Source organism: Macrobrachium nipponense, chromosome 30, assembly GCF_015104395.2.
Source record: "Macrobrachium nipponense isolate FS-2020 chromosome 30, ASM1510439v2, whole genome shotgun sequence".
NCBI lineage: Eukaryota > Metazoa > Arthropoda > Malacostraca > Decapoda > Palaemonidae > Macrobrachium > Macrobrachium nipponense.
The window spans coordinates 23,814,257-23,819,256 of NC_087218.1; positions in this window are offsets into that span (position 1 = coordinate 23,814,257).

Consider the following 5,000-nt stretch of genomic DNA (forward strand, 5'->3'; position numbering starts at 1 on the left):
GGGTTTTTACTTTCTCTTCTTGGATAACTGGTATTTGAAGAAGAAGAAGAAGAAGAAGAAGAAGAAGAAGAAGAAGAAGAAGAACGCTTACGGCAACTGAAATGAAATTGCTTAACATCAAAAGGCGAAATCTTTACGGCCGTTTTACTACTCCTTTTACTGGGAACCTAAAGGACTTTATTTATTTTTATTATTTTCAATCTTTTCAAGTAACCTATGTTTTCATCTTATTAAAATGGCAATAAAAATGTTGGTACCAAATACGTCTTGTTTTTATGATTATTTTGGACCTCTCTTGGAATTTATGACGAGAAACATACATAAATTAAAAATGTACCTCTTACGATACACTGTTTATTAATGATATTTTGCTTTCATCTCTAATTGTCCTTTATTTATCTGACAGATAATGTACCACTTTCTCAGATTTAAAGTATTTTTAGCGGGCCACATTTTGTTGTATTTTTAGCGGGCCACATTTCTTGTATTTTTAGCGGGCCATATTTTCTTGTATTTCTAGCGGGCCATATTTTCTTGTATTTCTAGCGGGCCACATTTTCTTGCAGGTGGTACGCTTTACAATTGCTTCAAGAAGAGAATATGACTAATCTGGGAAATTTAATTTGCTTACAGTACAGTGGTTGATCCAAATACATTTCTGTGTCCCCGTGAATGTAATACACAAGACTTAAATGACTCAGAATTGTGCCAACGGGCCCTGCCGCCTCCCCTCAAGCATCAGAGAGACGATCTTCTCATAGGATGAACTGTCAAACTTCTCTAATTATATGGTTCATTTTATCTCAATAATGGGCTTTAAGCCCAGGCCCCAAAAATGTGGTTGCAAAGACTGTCACTGGCATGAGCTCAGAACACTGTAAATTACGATGGGCTAATTGATTGTTTTCATTTTGATAAACATTGCCTTTCTAACTTTAAATTAAAAAAACAAAATTCAGATATGGGTTTTTTTTAGGACACTCTTTTAAAACTTACACTATAACTAGGATTTCTGTTGTCTCTCTCAGAAAAAAACCTATTTAATAATAATCATATACCTTGTTTGTTTCTTTGTATGGTGTTTTTACGTTGCATGGAACCAGTGGTTATTCAGCAACGGGACCGACGGCTTTACGTGACTCCCGAACCACGTCCAGAGTGAACTTCTATCACCAGAAATATACATCTCTAACCCCTCAGTGGAATGTCCGAGAATCGAACTCGCAGCCACCGAGGGTGGCATGTCAACCACCATACCGATCACGCCACTGAGGCGCTAATAATCATATATCTAATTGCGTGTCTCTACTGCACAAAATCTTTTACACATAACTTTGTATATGGTTTTTTGTAAATTTCATATCATTTTGTACCTAACTACTACCCTCGCTGAGATGGATGGCCATTAAAAAATCTACAGAATAATCTCTGGAAGAACCTTTTCCTCATAAAAACTTATATAAGGATTCAGAAATAATGAGTAAATAAACGTAACATACCTTCAAATTCTAACATAATAGGGACACCTAGCGGATTAGCGAGTACAGTATCAACGTTATAGCCAATTTGTCACCACCCCCCCCCTGTCATATAGAATGCTACACTTCAAGTCTTCGAGCTCACATTAAACTTGGCATAGAAGCTGGAAACATTTCAACAGGACTTATTCAGTAAAGCCTATTTAGAGAGGCTAGACTGGTGGTTCTCAACCTTTTTATTACCAGACCCTCCAAAATCGACCATTCAGAGTTGGTCTTTCCCTCCAAGCGCTTGCATCAATGAGTAAGAGTAAAATTCCCTCCCAGATTTAAAGAAAAAAAAAGAGAGACAGAAAGAGAAGGGGTTTCGAGCGATAAAGAGGGAAGTAAAAAACAAATATTACAGAACATGGCATGACTGTAGGAAACTAACGTAAGTAGTTCCTAACTCCTGTTAAGAGAATACAATCATCGAACTATAAATTTTTCCCTGGGGCTCACGCCTCCTCTGGAAATTGCTAAACGCTCTCCCTAGGGGGTCGCGCCCCCCAGGTTGAGAACCACTGGGCTAGCTAGACCAATGTTCAAGTGTAAGGTCTTAATAATCGAATTTCATCAACTCTGACAGACGCTGTTTTATAGCAATGACAAGCGGTATATCGAGAAGGATTTCAAAAATATGACTGTAAGCTGCATGATGCAGGACCCGATGTTATTCTCATGGTTGTCAAAATAGAAAAATACCAATAAAAGTGGTAAAACCTACATTAATATGTATGTATGTAAGTGTGCGTGTGTGTGCATATATATATATATATATATATATATTATATATATATATATATATATATATATATCATCTAGTATATGTCTATGTATATATATGTATATGTATGTTTTATATATATATATATATATATATATATATATATATATGTTTATATATATGTATATATATATATATATTATATATATACATCATCATATATATATATAGTATATATATATATACACATATATATACATATGTGTATATATATATCTATATATACACATATATATATACATAGTATATATATATATATATATATATATATATATGTATATATATATATAACTATATGTATATATATATATATATATATATATATATATATTATATAATATATATTATATATATACCATATATATATATATATATATATATACATATATTCAAATAGCTGGAAACGCCTTCCGTGAAAATCTCATAATTGTACCGACTCAATCTCTATCTTTTGTTGCTGTTATGAAAATCTATCTGCCCAGCAAATCTTTTCTGATGCTAGGAGCTCCTTATTTTTCACGGGTCTGTACAAGAAATCTAAGCCCTTCGGCAGAGATCAACAAGGGCTAAAGTCGCGAAAGCTGGCGAAGGCACGCGATATTCTGGTGTTATGCTTGGTCAAGGAGCTTAACCGCGTCTCCTTGAAAGAAACCGCTGATGACAGATCCGGTTGCAGGAGGAAGGAGAAAAGGAGAAAAGGGTGCCCCTCCTGGTTACCCTTCCCCTAACAACCCCTACCCACCAACCCCGCTCTTCCCAGTCCCCGATTCTACCAAACCCACCCATACAATTTTGAGGACAGAAAGTGGAAGAGAGGCGGTGGCTGTTACCTTCCATATGTCATATTGGTCGGAATCTTTGAAGGCAAAATACGGGATCTTCAACCTCACAGAGTTCCTTCCATTCCAAGATGCTGCGCTGTCATCGGGATGGTTTACAAAGCGAAAACGGGGGCGGGATCCCCACAGAAACGGCCTCGGAGTAAGTCATGAGTGAGCGTGTTTCGCTGAAGGAGTCTTTGAAAACATGAGCGCCACTTTTTTTTTTTGTTTTTTTTTTTTTTTTTTTTTTTACTCAAGCGCTAAACTCCACGAAAATGGAAATTTTCGTCTTCAGGTTTCATCCTAATCTTTTCCTCAGTTCGGGATCATCAAAGGCTTCGTAAAAATGAAAAAAAAAAAAAAATGAAATACTTTTTAACCTATAACTCACCGTGTAATTTTCCGACGTAAAAGGAATTTCCGGGAGAACGCCGGGAGGGAGACCTATTGTCAATCATGTGGATCATCTTTCGTCTGATCTCGAGACGGCTATCACCGGCGAATTATTCAGGTGTTAGAGAAAAGCGAGATTTACGACACTGCTAAGGAGTGGGTTGCGTTTCCCGCATCAAACGCCGTCGTCTACATCAAATGCGCCTCATTGAAATATGGGTCATTTCGAAATTTTCTCTTAATTCACGTGATTTAGCGTCATTATACCGAGAAATTAGACGCCACGGTCGTGATTTATACGCGTCTAATGATTCCTCGTGGAAGGTCGTCATGTTACGTAAATGAATCGTGTCCTGATATACGACGGGGATCAAATTGCAACCGAAAGAAGAATAAATAAGTAAAAAGGTAACCCCCCCCCCACCCCCCCCCCCCCACAACCCCCGGGGTGAGAAAACAATTCCAGCAAGTTCAGAGAGCGTAAGGCTAACTTCGGATTAAATAAGAAACCATAAACTGTAATTATCGGGAAAACGGCATTAAAGGTTCACAGCAACAAATGGAGTTATGTAACTCGTAAGCTTTGACCTCACCAGGGATAAAAGTTACCATCGTCTGATGGCGGAATGAGGGGGGGGGCGCCAATAAAAGACAATGAAGACTTCCGTTCGCGTCTCAAACTTTTTCCTAATCCGCATCACAGGCGATGAAACATACGCCGTAAAAGAGGTCAAAGTAAAGACATAAAGTCCAACTCGTTAGCAACATCCTAAGGAATCTGGTCGTACGTATTGCCATAACAAGATGTAAACAAAGGAACTGTTCGCTGCATGTTAACCACGGTAGTAAATTAGAGCACTTGGGGGTAGGGGGTGTGGGGTGAGAGGGAGGGAGGGGTTAGTGATTGGATGCTGCTGCTGCTGCTGCTTCTTCCTCTTCTTCCTTCTCCTTCTTCTCTGACTTATTCTCGTAAAGATGTCCGATTTCGTTCGCAGTTTTGACTCTTCGGCTTCCGGACAATGAAGGCATTGCCTGCCACATCCGGAAAAGGAATTTCGGGTTTTACGGCCGTTATAACAAAAGGAAGTTCGGATACCCATCGTCCATAGCGAACCATGCCACACTTCGTTGCGTTTCTTCGCTTTTGCTGCTGAATTCTTCTTCCTCCTTCTTCCGTGCCTTACACCAACACGTACCATAACCCTCACCTCCTCTCCCCACAACCCCCTACGAACCCAACCCTCCAAACACCAAACTTTCATCTTCAGTCATTCTTTCAACACAAGCGAAAATGCCCCTATCAGAATATACCCCACTCCACCCCCTCCTCCCTAACCCACCCCCCCCTCCCCCCACCCTCTTTCCCACTAAATCACATTGCTTTTCCTGTGAAAACCTCCTGGCTTTTTCTAGCCAAACCATACAGCTTTTCCGCCAAGCATCTAACATAAACAGCAGCTGCTTTTGTTTGCCGCGCTAAAA